The sequence below is a fragment of the Dama dama genome, chromosome 18, assembly GCF_033118175.1.
Source record: "Dama dama isolate Ldn47 chromosome 18, ASM3311817v1, whole genome shotgun sequence".
NCBI lineage: Eukaryota > Metazoa > Chordata > Mammalia > Artiodactyla > Cervidae > Dama > Dama dama.
In genome coordinates this window covers 67,381,419-67,399,065 of record NC_083698.1, presented here as the reverse complement: position 1 = coordinate 67,399,065, position 17,647 = coordinate 67,381,419, and the positions used below count along the sequence as shown (strand labels likewise).

The 17,647-nt window shown below is 39.1% G+C and overlaps 1 long non-coding RNA gene across 23 annotated transcripts in view; it reads left to right on the top strand.

Moving 5' to 3' along the window:
* The window catches only part of LOC133072355 (uncharacterized), a 446,833-nt gene that overhangs the window by 137,916 nt on the left and 291,270 nt on the right, over positions 1-17,647 (top strand). Inside the window, exon 3 of one of the 23 annotated variants that reach the window (XR_009696716.1) lies at positions 76-205. The exons of the other annotated variants lie outside the window; for them this stretch is intronic. This is a non-coding gene — a long non-coding RNA (uncharacterized LOC133072355). The remainder of the gene's footprint in view (positions 1-75; positions 206-17,647) is intronic. 23 annotated transcript variants of the gene reach the window in all.

Here is a 17,647-nt window from a genome sequence, read left to right as displayed (position 1 = left end):
CTTGGGTCACCATGTTGATTGGGGCTGTCTGGCTGGGCGGTATTACACAGAGGTCAAAAAGAACGGTTCTTTCAGATGGAGGACTGAAGTCAAGTAGAGTCAACAGTGAAAGTCTTCTGGAAAGGTGGTTAGACTCCCAAACAACATGGAACATTTGAGGAGCTTGCAGTGAAAAGGTTTCCCTGGATGTACAGTGCGCACACAGGTAAGTCTCTATCCCTTCAGAGGAGGTAACATTTACCTATACCAGCCCTGGTTATGGGTTATGTTGGAGAGGATGAGAGGTCTACAGTCCCTTAGATTTCACTTGAGCATGAGCACAGATTCTTTGACTTTTGAGAAACTGGCATGGAGGATATATTCCCTTATATGTCTTCTAGTGCTCCCATGCCAATAGTTTTTGCTTTCTCTGCTTTTAACCAAGAGGACAAGAATTCCCATACTCCTGGGCTATTGAGCAGAAGGCTCAATCTATCCTACAGACATTTGTGAAGAGTTGGGTAGGGTGTGGAGGTTGTGGAAGGAACAGACAGTCTAATTGACACACCGAGGATGACAAGCCTGGTGATTTTGGACAGGGTGTTCTCACTGCCCACAGAGTTGCTGCCATTTGCAGAGCCTTCAGTAAGTGTAAGAACAGAGAGAAGGAGGAAGGAAAAACTCAGCCTACTTGGGCAAAGAAACCAAAGCTAGTTTCTGAGCAGGTGTTAAGTCAGATCACCTATCCAAGTTAAATGGAAGGAATCTGCAGTTTGATTTAGCTGACTGACACAGCATACAGACTGAAGTCTCAAGGTTAATAACCTACCAATAGTATAGGACCAACTAAGCTGAATAAATTTCAAATCTTAATTAAATTAGCCAGTAGATATTTGAAGGGCTCTGAGTAGAACATCGACCTGACTGTAGAAACTGGCTCCATGTTGTAGAGACCTAGTTTCATGGACAAAAGCCCTCCAGTGGGTAGGAGGCAGCCTCTAAAACAGCTGTGCTTGAGGTCAAGGGGCAACTTAGCAAAGTCCACTGGTTCTCTGAGTCTGTGACCCCCAAATAGATAAAATAAGAGCATGATCTTAAAGGTTCTCTAATTTTTTATTCCACATCTCAATTTCATTCATCAGGCACCTTCTTAAATTTTTCTATAATACGTGAACCTTTAGCTATGTCAATAAATAGAGTAAGGGTCAACATGGCCCTAGGTTGGTGATGACTCAAGTCTCCTGATCTGGGAAAGCTATATGTGTTTCTACAATGGAATACAATTGCCTCTTTATAACCACAAAATTGACCTTCCTTGGTGGGTCAATGGTAAAGAATCTGTCTGTCAATGCAGGAGATGTGGGTTTGGTCCCTTGTCTGGGAAGATCCCCTGGAGAAGGAAATGGCCGCCCACTCAAATATTCTTGCCTGGAAAACCCCATGGACAGAGGAGCCTGGTGGGCTGTAGCCCATGGGGTCACAAAGAATTGGATATGAGTTAGCCACTGAACAACAACAAACCTCCAATGAACCATGTGGTTCTATGGGCTGATTTGCTTATTTTATTTGTTGGAAAATATTTAATTGACTTCATACCATGTGCAACATGTTGTAGTCATTCTAGTCAAGCAGTTTGAGATGAGCCATGGATCATCCTTTTAGGGAATGTTAGCTTCAGGAAGACTAAAGTTTGTTTCAGTAGCCAGGGGCTGCTCTCATCCTCACCAGCCACCCAGCAAATGTGCTGGGGCCACCAAAAACACCTTGTAAGTATACAGATGATGCAGCTGAAAATGGAACAGGGAGGAGGGGAAGAATGAGGCTGAGCCTCAGGAGACCAAGGTGTCTTGTGCATAGGTTTATAACCTTAAAGAGGTCATTTACGCTCTTCACCATTCAGATTCCTTTGCTGTAAATAAAAAATTTTGTTGAAGTGGCCTATGAGGTTCTTTGAGTTCTAAACATTTTACAATTGTAAGTTCAAGACCATGACTAGAAAAGACCTCACAACACATGTTTTGGGGGTGGTGGGTCACCAGGGTTGCTCTTGTAAATATTTGTGCTTGGAGCTTCTTGGAGAGAGAAGACCCAAGGTCTAGAGTCACAAGTGATTCTCCAAAGGTGATGTGGGTGAGAATAAGAAGCAACTCTTAACTCTCCTAACTGTGTAATCTGTGCCTTCAAGTCTGAGGTGTGATCACCAGAAACTGAAACATTAGAAAGAAATGAGGGATTTTCATCTCTACTAGGTTATTGGTAGATAATATATACATGTTTGAATAATAGCTATTTACCTAGAAACAGCCAAGATTTCATTTAGACTTACAGTAGAAAATAGGGTTAATTCCTAGTTTTCTACACAACCAAGTGGGAAGAAAAAATGGCCATTGTTTATACCAACACACATATGGAAAATTATATTTTCTTAGAAGAGACAGGATATTTTAAGGTATCATGCAGAAAATGGTGGAAGGGGTGGATTTTTTTCAGAGAAAACAGAAGGATCCGGTTCTTTATGTTTCCAATGCTTTTCACAGATGTGACCTATTGGTTTTGACATCAGATGTTCATATGTTGGTTTGATTTATGGAGCGGCTAATTCTAAGGATGGGAAAATCAGGACAGAAATTTTGGAATATCAATCACAATCGTCATCTGCTTCCTTGTCTGGCATGGCTATAATTTGTGGATTCTACATGTAAATTAGACATTTTCTTCCTTAACAAGGAAACTGGAAAGAGTAATGTGTATGCATTGGTAAACAACACTTATATCTGCTTCAGGGAGAAATGATAAAGTTTTGACTGTATCTCTTAAAAATGAGGACAATCTTTGTCCTCAGTTATTCAGACCCAGCTCCCAACAACTTTGTTTAGACTAGAGTTCTGTGTCTAGTTTGAAAGAATAATCAAATATAGTCGACAAAATTTCGACCTTGCCTTGATGTTTTGCATTCTTTGCCTTGTGTTTGGGAGGGAGGAGAGTTGCTGGGGCAGATAAGCAAAGAGCAACCATGTGCAATGATGGGAAAGGATGCAGGAGAGACTAAATTCAGAGCGTCCCCCCTCCTACTGTGACCACCAGATCAAGAATTGGCTTGGATGTGACATGACCTTGGCAGCCAAGCTGCCCTGAAGAGATGCTTCTGGGTGGAAAGTATTGAGAGCAGACCTTGCAAGTTCTGGGCCTCTGGGGAAAAATTTCACCAAAGTTTCTCCCTCCTTTATTTAGAGTCTGTCCAAAAGTTACCAGAATGAGGGAGATCATTTAAGATTTGGGTTATGATGATTGTCTTTTTCAGTGTTCTCAGTTGAACAATAAGTCTATGTATAATGCCATTCAATGTGTGATATGGCTTGCTTTTTCAAATTGTCACTCTGTAGGTCACTTTGAAAGTTTAGAAGACAGTCTGGTTAAGTGGGAAGAGGCCCCAAAACTGACTCAGAAGAGTTGATATTGAGCCTTTCCTTATTATGTGGCCTGGGTCTTAATGACCCCTCTTACTTCATTTGTGAGATGAGGATAAAGTGATGCTTGTCTACTTTGGGAATGTGCCACACAAACAAAAGATGCTAGAAGCACCACATCTTGGTTTCCATTTATGTTGAAAATTTGTTTTTCATTCATTCTCATTTGGGCTGGAGAGTGGTGGAGGATGAGCTGAGAAATTCAGGGTGCAAGCCTTTCTGTAGGTGGCTGTAAGAGGGTAGATTCTTTCCTGGTTTCGCCTATGATTTAAACTCATCTATCATGTTTCTTCTTGCTGCCCTAGTCCAGGGTCTTTTTTCCAGTGATGGTTGAGAGCATTTAATGGTCTGGGTATCAACTTGCTGGAAGATTCGGTTTGTAGGTCTATTCTCAGTGTGGTGATGGTGGGTTTGCAGTAGTACACTCACAATTAGATCAGAATGGGCCAATTCAAAATACCAGGAGCATTCCCTCTCTCCATTTGTTAAGTTTAAAGAGTCTATATCACCCTACAATCCCTTTCCAGAAAAATGTCCACTGGCTTCATGTTTTCTTAGCATCCATAAGTTAAATGCATTGAGCACCAGGCAGTGATTAAGACCATAATCTCTGATCCAGATGACTACTTTCTAATTCTTTCTCCTTTACTTTAAGCTGAGTAACTTTCTATAATTCATAGACCTCCCTGTACTTGAGTTTTCTCATATGCAAAATGAAGGCAAAGCCAGTACTTACTGAATAGGATGAAAATGAAATAATTTATATAAAGTGCCTAGCATGTTGCTTGGTATCTGGAAAATCTCATTAATATTATTATAATTATTCAATCTAGACAAAATTGGTGTTTGCTAAGGTTTGAGCTGCAGTCTTTGACAGATTGTGTGAGTTGATCCACTAGATCAAGGATTGGCCCAATTCCTGGTTTCATAAATAAAATTTTATTGGTACACTTTTATTGGGCCATGCTCATTTATCAATGTTTATGTGCTGTGTCCATTGGCTTTTGTGCTGTAGTATCAGACTTGAGTAGTTGTAACACAGATCATGTATCTTGCTAGCCTAAAATGTTGACTATTTGGCCCTTTTATAGAAAAAGTTTCTGTCTCTGCCCTAGCCTATTGATTCACTGGAGTTCTAATTCTGCTTCTGTGCCTGACTTGCTTGATCTTTGATAACAATATTTAATCGCTTTATTTTCCCCACATTTAAGAAGAATGGTCAAAGAAATCTGTTTGGACATTTGACACATGTTAGCTCCTAAAAGTGAAATGACACATTGTTACCATCGTTGCTAATTGAGCAGGCAGGCCAAATATCTCTTATATAATAGTGCCGATTGAACATGTAAGATAACTTGCATGTAGGTCAAGGCAGCCTCCGCTACAAATTTCCTGTCTATTACGACTTTAACTCACAATTTCATCTTTACCTAATTCATGTACTTTGTAATTATTTTTAAAAGGAGAAAGATTGTAGAAAACGTGAATTGAGCACAGCAGCCATATCAGATTAAGACTTATTTTATACTGATATGCTCAAGATCTATAGTAAAACTCTTTAAGCATTGGAGACATAGATATCTCCTATACTTGACATTTTAAAACCATAGCTGCACATAAAAATGTGAGAATGCAGATTATCCTAAAAATGACATTTTTATGATAAAAGAAATCTATTAAAAAGTCATGAATGGCTACAGCCATTTGTCGTTGTTAACAATATAATGATGTGTTAAAATGCTAGAGGAAGGATTATGTCAGTGTTTGATGTTTTTATAAGTTGCTGCTGTATAAAAATGTCAAATAAGAATAATCTTATACTTGACATTTTTCACTTGGTTTTCACTCTTAAAATAGCTCTGTGAGTTCTGGTTACCTTTTTTGCTCATAGTTTTGATTTTCTCTTGGTAATTTTCTAGGCTTATCCATGTCACCGTTTTATTTCCTCCTTATTAGACCTTTTCTTCCTTTTAAAGAATTTTCGCTACTCTTATGTATTCCCTTACATCTGCTCCAATTCCCTCTTAATGTAAAAGAATGAATTCCTCAATTTTGGGGTCAAAGTCCTGAAATAGTATCCCCATATATACTTCTGGCCTGTTCACACAGTCTCCTGTCTTCATGTGATCAGAGATAAGAAGGTGCACCAATTCTTTCATGTTGAGAAATAAACTTGTTCTCCTCCTTTTTTAACATTGTCCTTTTCAAATTCTGTTTCTGGCCTTCCACATTTCATTTTATCTTACCAGCCCTGTGCTTATGTGCCCGGATTACTTCCCTTTATGCGGTTACATGTGTTTTGAACACTGTGGAGGATGCTCAGCTCCATTTTGCTTGAGATGAGCTCAAGATTTGTATTTAGAAAGAGCCTCTGTAGGCAAGAGGAGAAATTGAGAAAAAATCATCAGTCGGTACTATGAGCAATGTAATAAATGAGAATATCTAGTTTTGGAATGGGCTTGTATTTTTTCTCAGTATGTACATGCATGTGTGTGTGTGTGTATCTATGTGTATATACATGACAGAGTGCATACACATGTGTTTGGATAGTTTGGAATCTTTTATAGTCTTTGGTTCCCTCACATCATACACACAGACCCTATCTGTGTGCTCACAAAGAAATGATAATATTTTTTAAAATGAGTTTGTACATTTAAGAGCTTGCTTCTTGGTTTTTTGAATGAGGTCTTTGGACCTCAGTTCCACCAGTTTCCTTCCTTATGCTCCCTGCAGATTTTTTCTCTATCTTTACTAGTCCCGTTCTTTCTAAGTAAAGGCTCCACCTCCTGCTTAAGAGAATCCCTTCACCCTTGTCCTTGAGACCAGTTCATTGGCATTCCACCTGAACTTCATCCTATTAGGAACAACTATTGTCTCCTGCATCCTTGGTTTCCCCCTCTTCACTGGCTTTAAACCTCCCCAGTTCTTTTCTGTCTTGAGAGATCCTTCTTTGATCCATTTTGTACTCAAGCTAACAAGTCCCTGCCTTCTTTTTGGTAAGTGGTCCAGGTCTGTAATATCCACACCGTCACCCATCTACTCACTCCTCATGTTCTTGCAGACTGGCTTCTGCTTCCCACCGGGTCCTGAAGCTAGACTTCTGAAGGTTATAGGGAGCTCTTGACTTCCAAGTTCAGTCACCTGTTCTCGGTCCACATTCTTCCTGGGTTTTCCTCCATACCTGAGACCCGCCTCCTTGCAACTCTCTCTCCTCCGCAGTCTGCATGCTGAGCTCAGGTTCTTGCACCTCGTGGTCTCCCTCTTCCTCATGACATGCCCTACTGTAGCTGTGCTTGACAGTTCTGTTCTTGGTCCTCTTTGTCTTTGTAACCCCATCTCATCTCCAGAGACATTTACTTATCTGCCTCCAGAATTCAAATTTGCCAAGCTAACACTGCTCTGCTTTCCTTAGTTGAATATACTGATAATCTCTTGTATGACCCTAATGTCTGCAGAGAGAAGTCCATCAGCTAAATGCTGGATTTGGGAAATGCTATTTCCATGACCTTAGATAAATCAAATGTTGTTTTTTTCTTTTTTTAATTTGCTGAAATTTTTTCCCCTCTTGCTGTTTTATAAACAGGATGTTTTGAGAATTCTCCTCTCAGCAGGTTCCAAACACAAACTTGCATTACCATTCTTACAAAATAATAAACAGCTTTGGGCTATAAAACCTTTCAAATTGTTTTTTCACAGAGAAGGGATTTGCATGCTGACTCATTCCTGCTATATTTATAACCTATCGCTGAACCACTGCAAAGGCAAGATTTCTAATAAAGCTATGAAAATTACATGCATTGCAATGGAGCTGAATACATTTACATTTGTAGTATTTTAACATTTCCAAATTTATTGCAGATTACCTTGTTTGTGCATGTCTGTGCTTTAATGGTTTTTTATAGCAGAAAATAGTGGTTTATGATTGTATTCCCAGTAGAAATTTATTATGAATCCACCATATGGAGTATTATATAAAACCAAACTTGTAACACGGGTAGTTTTATTATCGCAAGGCAAAATCTACTGTACATTATTGAAAATTCGTGATAATAGAAATGTCAAAGAAGTGAAGTTGGTTTATGAGGGGAGTCTTCATTTTGTGCTTAAATTGTCACAAAGATTTTAGATTTTGTTTTAAGATGAAAGAGTATCCTCTGACATTTAGGATATCAGATAATACAACCGTGTAGTATTTCTTCCTTCTCCTGCTCCCTGGTTCCCTTATGCTGATATTTGCTAAAGCAGGAGAGGGATAAAGGGATTGCATGAGCATTCACCTCATGCTTAAGTCCATCTTCCCGTAAGACTCAATGGCACCAATTTCTAGTCATCCCTGACAACCATAAGCCATTAGAACTTTCCATGAGCAATGGTCCTGGCAGCTATTGCTAGAGCACATGGGGTCTAATTATTTTCTTTCTTACCTAACATTTATTGGGCATCCTACTTGAGGAATTTTAAGTACTTATTTCTGCTGTCGTTTTCAGCTCAGAGAGTGTAAAGGTGAGGCCAAAAGAAGTTCCATGTTTATGTCAATCAATATCTTGCATGGACATCTCCCAGGGACTTCATTTTGGGCAAGTTCCCAAACCTTTGCAATGCACCTGCAGGTTTTTTTCGTTTTAAGTGTGTGAGGTTAAATAAATAATTGTCTGACATTTTCTACAGAGTCTGTGATTATTTAATAAGCAGGAGTTGTTGTTTGTTGTGCTTAGTTTGTCAGTTGCGTCCGACTCTTTGCAACACTTTTTTTGGACTACAGCCCACGAGGCTACTCCGACCAAGGGATTTTTCAGTTAAGGAAACTGGAGTGGGTTGCCATTTCCCCCTCCAGGGGATCTTCCCAACCTAGGGATTGAACCTGGGTCTCCTTTGTCTCCTGCGTTATAGGCAGATTCTTTACCCACTGAACCATTGGAGAGTCAAGAGAGACTCCAAATAATATAATCAACAACATTAAAAAGTAAAAACATTGTGCATGATACCTTCTTTTGCTACTCTTTGTGAGTGAGTATGTTTATTTGGAAGGCTTTTTATTTCTTTTCACATACCCATTGTACCCCCAGGAAGGACTGGCATCACTGGTAAAAATCAGTGATTGAAAAATCAGGAGGGAGCTAGAGGAGGGGTTTTCTATCATCCAGGATTCTGCAGAGGGTACTGCCATGTCGTGTGGTCAGGAAGGGCAGAATTGAGTCTAATGCTTCGCATATTTGAATCATAGCCCTGAGTATCTGTCCATGCAAAAAGGTTTATTATACAGATGAGTTAATGTTCTAAATAGGGGAAAATGCAACAAGTTTTGCAAATGTAAAGCATTTTAGAAAAAATCCTAAAAGTCAATTCATTATATGTTCCTAAACTGGTTATTAGATGTAGTCCTATTCCAGTGGTGAGGTTTTGGTGATGGGACTATCTGAGCTCTGAGAATGTTTGTATTCATAACTCCAGTCTGATCCATTTTTCTTGTCTAAAGTTCCAGCAAAACTTGAGCAGCTTTGCTACTAACAGCAAATGGTTCATTTAAAAATTCAAAGTGTCTATGTGAAGTAAATTTTATACTCCATGTAAACTCCTGTTGAATTTTTGAGAAACTCAATGTTTTCAAAATTCATGGGCATGAAGATGTTGTTTTGATTGCTTATAATGTCTTTGGAGTATGACATTCTGTACTTAATGGTTGTTTTTGTTATCTATCTGACTCTGTACATCAGAATATGAAATTACAGCTTTTGCCTCCTATAAGATTGAAAATTTAGTTGACTGCTTTTTAGACAGGGGGAAATTGACACTTAACCAATAACTGAACATTATTTTGACAAACCTTGTTAAAATATTTTTTATAAGCATAGGTAGGATAGCACACTGAAAGTGAAAGTGAAATCGCTCAGTCGTCTCCGACTGTTTGCGACCCCATGGACTGTAGCCCACCAGGCTCCTCAGTTCATGGGATTTTCCAGGCATGAATACTGGAGTGGGTTGCCATTTAGCCCACTGAAAACTCATGTAAATTAAGAGCTTAAAGGAGTGACTGGCTAGGAGGTTCCCATGGCTAGACATGTATCCCTTCAAACAGATGTTTTGATATTTTATGTTCTGTAGATTCTGCCATTTCAAGTCTTCTTAAGCTAGTGATGAAAACTCATATTAAGATGTTGAGTAATAGTTTTTCATCAGGACACCAGGTTAATAAAAGCAGAATAGTCTTCAGTGCAATAATCTTCCAGAGTGGACCCAGTTTTCTCCTTATAAGTCTTCACTCTTACTAATAAACTAAAGAGAAAACATGAACTGAAAAGGGGGTACACAAGAAGGTCAACCAGAGGGAGAGCATGTGGGGAACTGAATGGAATGACTTTGCCTCGGTCTGAACCACAGACCCACCTGGAGTGGACCACATGTATTCTTTAGATAAATGAATTTTTAAAAAATAGGAATAAAACTGCTTTACAGTAAGATTTACATACTCCCAGGTCTCTTGTTTTCCTGGTTCTCAGCATCATTTATTTCTCAGGCTATGTAGTTTCTTAGTACATTTCATTTAATTAATTATTACAAAGAGCCAACGGCTCCGATAGAACAACATCATTTCCCAAACCAGACATATAGGCACCCAAGAAGAAATTAATCAAGATAGAAATGAACAGACAGCTGTGAGACAATCAAGTGATAGCAAGAAGGGACATAATAAAGCACATCAAAGAGTTTGCTGGCAGATTGTACGTCAGGACTGAACAAAAAGGACTACGCATGAAAATCACTAATAGATCTTCTTACTTGTAAAAAACTGTATATTGAAATGGTTGACATAAAAGAAATTCAAAACCTTCTTTTTGCTTTTGGATTTAACATCCTCTTAAAACTGTAGCTGTGTCCTAGAGACAATACACTTGGGGACAGGATGGGAAAACCATTGAGCAGATTCATGTGTAGTGAGAATCATGCTCTAAATTATATTTCTTTCTCATATATTTCTTCAAATGATCAACTTTTGGTCAAAGACATACTTTGCAGATGCTTCTGGCTGAAAACATGAAATTGTTCTTTTGAGCTTTTTCTCCTAAGAGAGTGACAGAGTGCTCGGTTGGCTAAGTCAAATATCATTATTTCAAATACATCTCTACAGCCTTTCCTGGAATAGGAATCTGTTAAATAACAGCAAATATGTTGCGTCTTTGGGAAAATATGAAAAGAATTACAACAAGTGCCATCAATTTTTAGCAGTAGGTCTCAGTGGTTTTTATTCCAATCCCAAGGAAGGGCAATGCCAAAGAAAGTACAGACTACCACACAATTGCACTTATTTCACATGCTAGCAAGGTAACGCTCAAAATCCTTCAAGCTAGACTTCAGCAATACATGAACCAAGAACTTCCAGATGTATAAGCTGGATTTAGAAAAGGCAGAGGAACCAGAGATCAAATTGCCAACATCTATTGGATCATAGAAAAAGCAAGGGAATATCAGAAAAACATCTACTGCTTCACTGACTACACTGAAGTCTTTGAGTGTGTGGATCACAATAAACTGTGGTAAATTCTTAAAGAGATGGGAATACCAGACCACCTTATCTGCCTTCTGAGAAATCTGTGTTCAGGTCAAGAAGCAACAGTTAGAACTGGACATAGAACAGACTGGTTCCAAATTGGGGAAGGAGTATGTCAAGGCTGTATATTGTCACTCTGCTTGTTTAACTTATATGCAGAGTACATTATGTGAAATGCTTTGCTGGATGAAGCATAAGCTGGAATCAAGATTGCTGGGAGAAAGATCAATAATCTCAAATATGCAGATGACACCACCTTAATGGCAGAAAGCAAAGGGGAACTAAAGAGCCTCTTGTTGAAGGTGAAACAGGAGAGTGAAAAAGCTGGCTTAAAACTTAACATTCATAAAACTAAGATCATGGTCCCATCACTTCATGGCAAATAGATGGGGAAACAATGGAAACAGTAAGAGACTTTATTTTTGGGGGGGGGCTCCAAAATCATTGCAGATGGTGACTGCAGCTATGAAATTAAAAGACACTTGCTCCTTGGAAGAAAACTATGATGAATCTCTTAAAAAGCAGAGACATCACTTTGCCAACAAAGGTTTGTATAGTCAAAGCTATGGTTTTTCCAGTAGTCAAGAATGGATGTGAGAGTTGGACCATCCACTCCGAGTAGACTGAGCACCTAAGAATTGATGCTTTTGAACTGTGATGTTGGAGAATACTCTTGAGAGTCTCTTGGACTGAAAGGAGATCAAACCAGTCAATCCTAAAGGAAATCAACCCTGAATATTCATTGGAAGGACTGATGCTGAAGCTGAAGTTCCAATACTTTGACCAACTGATGTGAAGAGCCTACTAATTGGAAAAGACCTTGATGCTGGGAAAGATTGAAGGCAGGAGGAGGATGAGGATGAGATTGGATGGCATCACTGAGTCAATGGACATGAGTTTGAGCGAATTCTGGGAGATAGTGAAGGACAGGGAAGCCTGGTGTGCTGCAGTCTGTGGGGTCACAGAGAGTCGGACACGACGGAACAACAACTCAGTGGTTGGAAGAGGGGATGTATCAGAATCATGTGTGTGTGTGTGTGTGTGTGTGTGTGTCTCTATGTGTATGTATGTGTGTGTGTATGTTTCTCTTCCAACCTATACACTTTCCTTCCAAGAGAAATCTGTATAATATCTAGATGGGTGGCCAGCATCTTTGATGTGTGTGTGTATGTGTGTGTGCATTTTTGTGAGTAGTTTGAAACAGCCCTGCATGTGATGCCAATACTTAATCCCCTATGTGGAAGATGATCAGTTTTTGTATTTAGATTTACGAGCTCAATATTCAAGTGGCTGTTTCCTCCCCTGTGCTCTCCATAATTTGGGTTAGCTGCCAAGTTATGCAAACAGGCAGACTTAGTGACTAAGAGTTAACTTAGTTAACTGAGAAACTAGCATTCTCAAAGATTTCCTAAAATGATAAAAAAAAAAAAAACCTTTATCCTTTATTAAGATATCTTATAGTATTTATGCATATCTAGATATCCAAAATAGAACTTATAAAAAATATCATGTAAATTATCGCTGATTAAGTGGTTCAATTGGATACTTTATTCCCAGTCTTTATCCATTCCCGTAACTGCTATGCTGCTGCTGCTGCTGCTGCTAAGTCATCTCAGTGGTGTCCGACTGTGTGCGACCCCATAGACGGCAGCCCACTTTCTTGAAAGTGTCAATAGACTAAATTTAGAATTAAAACATGCCAGAGTATGAAGGACTCTGAAGATTCTCCAGAGTCAAAAGCTTTTGAAGATGACATCGAAGTATCTTTTGATCTTTGTCACAATCACAAGGTACTGTATTTTTTTTAGAGTCTTAATTAATGAAGACAGGTTTATTTATTCCTTCTAGAATTCCTGATCACTTGCTTTCTAGCTGAAAGCCTGGATTTTGCATTTTTTGAGGGGAAGGGGCTGCATCTTTTATAGACTCATCACAGAAATAAAAGAGGAAGAAATTCGTGAAATTATGTGAATGGACTCTCATCACTATAACTTTTATTTCAACAGCTTCTATGTTCTAATTTCTTACTACTTGCAGGCATTTTATTTATTTTCCATTATAAATATAACACATAAGAATGCATTTTTATGTCTGGTGTTTCTAACTACAAATTTAATCTACATCAAGATTTAATCTTTATTTTATATTTTAAACAGATTATAATAGGGTTTTAAACAGAGAGACAAATAGTTTCTTGGTAAAAGTGGATTTGATACTTTATTCTGACTTTTCTCCCATTTGTGGATTAAATAAGCTCATATTGCTATATAAGTGTCACTGAAAAAGCTGCATCTATTGAGTACCTTTTGTGTACCTAGTACTACAACGGATGCTTTTCATAGTTTCACATTTATCTCCTTGACAACCCTATGAAGTGTTGTTGTTGTTTAATCACTAAGTCATGCTCAACTCCTTGTGACCCCATGGACTGTAGCCTGCCAGGCTCCTCTATCCATGGAATTTTCCAGGTAAGAATACTGGAGTGGGTGGCCATTTCCTTCTCCAGGGGATCTTTCTTACCCAAGGATTGAACCCAATGCTCCTGCACTGGCAGAGGGGTTCTTTACCACTGAGCCACATGGGAAGTTTCTATGACGTATAACATACCTCAATTTTAAATGAGTGAACCCAGAGTCAGAGAGGTTAAGTAACTGCTCAAGATTCTATAGCTATTTAATAACTGATGTTGTTTCATTATTATCATTAGTGATGATAATTTTTATAGCCATCATTTACTGAGTACTTTCTAGATGTCAAAGATATTAAGTTTTTGGCATACAAACGTATTTCCGGCAGACATCAAAGAAATTAATATACATATTTTACTGGTGAAGATATGGAAGGTCAGGGAGGTTAAGTAAACCTTAAGTTTACTTATCTTATGTTTGCAAGATAACATAGCTAGTTAGTGACAGGGTTTGTTTTCCAGCATTGCATTTAACACTGGCTTGTGTACTTCACAAACATTCTTATGTGTTAATGAACAGCCAAATTATTAGAATAAGTGACCAGTTCCCACAGCCATCTTGAGGAACATTTTTCATTCATATGCTAAACTATATCATGTCTATCATCTTTTATAGTCTTATTGCTCTGTAGTTGTTTCTGTTGTAACCTATATGATTGGTGATCTGGCAGCCGTTGGTCATTTACATGGTGATCAAACATGAATATATGTTAGTACGAGTTAACGGTTTGCTTAATTCATCTGCTTTCCTTCCAGTCTAAACACTGAGCTGAAATTGAGACACTGACATGATAGTTTATTGAAGCCTGACATTTCTGGGCAAGATTTGTTTGTCCAACTCTCGAAAGCCTGACTGAGTTTAAACTCTTTCACAGGCATCAGTCAAAACACACAAGAATCATGGGAAAGAATGGTGCTTTTCCTGCACAGCTGCTTTGCAGAAAGGGGATTGCATGGGAAGACTTCTTATCTTGGCAGAATGTTGTTAGGAGCAAGGGCTTTTCCTTAAGAGAGGAGCCTCCGCCTCTCTCACAAGGATGCAGGAATGTCACATTGCTTGCATTCTTTTGATTGTTTTCCTGACTTCCATTTTGTTCTGGCACTTGTCAGAACTGTCAGCGCCTTCATTTTTTGTTCATCCTGTTTCCCGGCCAAGGGTGACTTGTAATAGGTTCCAATTTCCAAGAGCCTGCAGTTGGCTGTGAAATAGCACGGTGCAATTCTGCAGCTCCAGAGGCTCCCACCACCCATCATTGTAGGATTCTAATGGAAATCTTCTCTGAGCCCTTCTCTCAAAGTTTCCTGGCTCCTCGTATCTGGGTGGATGGCCAGAGATGACGGCTCCACCCAGGCTGTTCTCTGAATTGGAGGATTGATTGATCTTTTACCATCAGCTGCCAGCTATGTAGCATTTCCAAGCCCTTCCCTATTGATCTTGCAGGGATAATTTCTTGTTTTTATTATTGAGATGTTTCTGAGATGAAGAGTAATATCAGATTGCCTAAGTCCCTGGAAGAGAAGACAAACATTCAGAAAACTTTCTGTATATATTAGAGAAAAAAGCCCAGAAGCCTGGACAAAGTTGATAATTATCAAGCTCATGAAACAAGGTTTCTTCTTCATAGATCTCTACTGAAAAATACTCATAGGATTTTTATTTTCATTTGAATATGCAGCCCCATTGGTGACTTGGTAAAGAAAATCTCTTAGTTGCTGAAGAATTAAATAATGTATTCATAGCAGTTCAAGTAATGGACTAAAATTTTTTAAAATAATTTACCTGATACCCACTCATCGCATTCATTCAGCAAAGATTTCTTAAGCACCTGCTGGCAAATGGGTAAAGTGTGGTGGTTTAAAAAACACAAACACTGGAATCAGACTGTTGTTGTTTAGTCCCTAAGTCATGTCTGACTCTTTTGTGACCCCATGGACTGTAGTCCACCAGGCTCCTCTGTCCATGGGATTTTCCAGGCAAGAGTACTGGAGTGGGTTGCCATTTCCTTCTCCAGGAGATCTTTCCAACCAAAGGATCAAACTTGCATCTCCTGCATTGGCAGGCTGAGTGGTGGCTCAGTGGTAAAGAATCCACTTGCCAGCACAGGAGATGCAGGTTCAATCCCTGGGTTGGAAGAGCATCTGGAGGAGCAAATGGCAACCCACTCCAGTATTCTTGCCTGGGAAATCCCAGAGAAGAGGAACCCTGAGGGCTACAGTCATGGGGTTGCAAAAGAATCAGACAGTTTCAAATCCTGGTTTCTCCATTTAGAACTCTGTGACCTTGGGCAAGCTACTTAACCTCTCCTGCCTTAGTTTACCCATTTAAAAAATGGAAATGCTATGTGCTTCATAGAATTGTTTTGAGAATTAGCTGCAATGCACAAGAAACTTTTGTATGTAGAAATTCCTTATCAGCTGTTGTCATTATTGCTTAAGGTGTCATGTATCTTCCTATTATAGTCACAACTATTGAAGGAAGGTCCTCCCCTGGAAATTGTTGATAATGTTCTCAAGTAGTCAAAATAAAGACATGAGAAAACATAAAATACAGAGTTAAGTAACAGTATGGAATCTGTTGATTAAGTACCAGTGACTTTAAGGTTCGGGTAATACAGGTTAGAAGTTTCACAGGAAGGTGTGATTCAGTGCCTGTGTAGTCAGAGAAGGCTTCAGGGAAGATGAGGAAGACTCTCACCATCTAGTCTCAACTAACTTTGCCCATTTGCCCATCATATCCTTATTGTCTCTTTCCACCATCCAACCCAACCATTGACCCCATCTAATTGAGCTCCTCAGTGATCCCTAGGCACTTCTGCAATTCCATGCTTTTGCACACACATGCGTTTCTCCCTCCCCTCTATTTTACTTTTGCCCAGTTATCATAAAGTTTTTTTGAACAGTGGGTCATTTCCTTTTAAACTAAGCCAGAATTTCTGACCCTTGCCTCCCCTGCTAGCCTGCCCTGGCTCACCTCGATCCTTGACTTTCCCTAACTTAGTCTCTTACCCTAAAACTGCCCACTCTCTTTTTTCTTGACTCCTAAATGTGAAAAAAGGGGTTAGTGGTACCCAGAATCTAAGAGCTTGCATTGTGAAGTTCTCAGTCTATTACAAGTGGATTTGAAATCCATCATGTATATTTTTATATTTTATATATGTATGCATCTAGCCAGTTAAGCTGGAAATAAATAATCAGAATGAATCCTAATAAGTGCTGAGCACATATCAAAGTACTAATAGCATAATTTCTGGAGAATAGGGTAAATGCCATCTACTTTTAGGGCAAATGCATATTATCTATCAGACTGCAAACTCTTATTTTCAAAAGGTAGAATTTAAAAATAAGCTTTTTAGGGTCTTGTTGTTGTTTTGTTTTGTTTTGTTTTGTTTTTGATTTTGTATTGGGGTATAGCTGACTAACACACAATGTTGTTGACAGTTTCAGGTGAACAACAAAGAGATTCAGTCATACATATATACGTGTATCTGTTCTCCTCCAAACTCCCCTCCCATCCAAGCTGCCACGTAACATGGAGCAGAGTTCCATGAGCTATACAATAGGTCCTTATTGGTTATCCATGTTAAATATAGCAGTGTGTACATGTCCATCCCCAAATCCCTGGCTATCCCTTCCCTCCATCCTCCCCCACTTACCACCCCTCTGCAACCATAAGTCTATTCTCTAAGTCTGTGAGTCAGTTTCTGCTTTGTAAGTTCATTTGTATCATTTCTTTTTAGATTTTACATAAGAGATATAATATTTCTTCTTCTCTGACTTTAGCCAGAGAGTTAAGCTTCTGAATGTCAGAGCTGACAGTGTCTTTTGATTAAAATGTTTCAGGGCATAGGTATTACTTCTGATTGCACAAGCCTGAGTAGGAGGTGCTTTTCTAAACTGCCTCGCAGATAGAGGCTTGGGGAGCCCTAATGTATCTGTAGAGTACCCAGGATGCTGGCAGCTGCTATGCGGGTCACACAGTAAAACCAGGAGACAAGATGAGACAGCGATTCTCTGACTGTAGCCGGCGACCCCTTCCCGTTCTGAAAGAAGATCGCGAGGTGTTGACTCATGTCATTGATATTTCCTTCAGCCTGTCTCCCATTGCAAGGCTTTGCTTAAACTGACTGAATTTCTGAGGGCAGACGCTGAGATTTTCTAGAAAAGTGCACACAATTTGTTACGCCTGAA